Source organism: Rattus rattus, chromosome 13, assembly GCF_011064425.1.
Source record: "Rattus rattus isolate New Zealand chromosome 13, Rrattus_CSIRO_v1, whole genome shotgun sequence".
NCBI lineage: Eukaryota > Metazoa > Chordata > Mammalia > Rodentia > Muridae > Rattus > Rattus rattus.
Window position 1 is genome coordinate 52,996,921 of NC_046166.1, and position 780 is coordinate 52,997,700.

At 42.9% G+C, this 780-nt stretch overlaps 1 non-coding gene across 1 annotated transcript; it reads left to right on the forward strand.

The window, feature by feature from the left end:
- The first annotated feature begins 331 nt into the window (after positions 1-331).
- On the forward strand, positions 332-476 carry LOC116915196. Its single transcript, XR_004389850.1, has one exon. It is a non-coding gene; the product is annotated as a small nucleolar RNA SNORA29 (small nucleolar RNA).
- Positions 477-780: the final 304 nt, after the last annotated feature.

Here is a 780-nt window from a genome sequence, read left to right on the forward strand (position 1 = left end):
ACCAAGAGGAGAAGCCCTTGGCCCTGCCAAGGTTGGACGCCCCCCCACAATGTAGGGGAAAGTCAGGGCAGGAAGGAGGGGTGATTGGGAAGGGGGAACACCCTCATAGAAGAAAGGGGAGGGGAGATGGGATAGGGGGCTTATGGATGGGAAACCGGGAATAACATTTGAAATGTAAATACAAAAATCCAATAAAAAAAAAGAAAAAGCAAAAATAATGAAACCTGGGATTTCTGGAAGACAAGCCAGTGCTCTTAACCATGGAGACATGGCTTGTTTCTAGAACCAACCGTAGGAAATAGCTTAAGGCTCATGACCTGTAAAGATTGTGTGTCCCATTTAACCATCACAGAATCTCTCGGAAGAGATTTTAGTAGCCATGCATATTGAAGCGTGCTTATAGATTAAAGGTGCTGTGATCCAGAGAGGGGCTTTTCAGTATCCTCCTTGTATATGAAATGGCCGGACACTAAGACAATGCCTGTGACACATGACACTCTTATGTGTGCTAAGACCCAAAAGTCGGAGTAATGGACTTGAAAGGTTCTCTGTCTCCCATATTTCAAACAGTGAAGCAGTGCACACTATCAGTAGAAACCCAAGGGTCGACATAGAAGAGACTGATTAATGCTGCTAAGACATCCATGTCTTCTCATTTAGTGGGTTCGTTTTTTTAATATGCTAATATTAAACCCACTACTTCTCAAGTAGTGGGTTTGTTTTTTTAATATGCTAATAAGTGTGCCGATGTTAAACACACAGGTGAAAACTGACTGACAC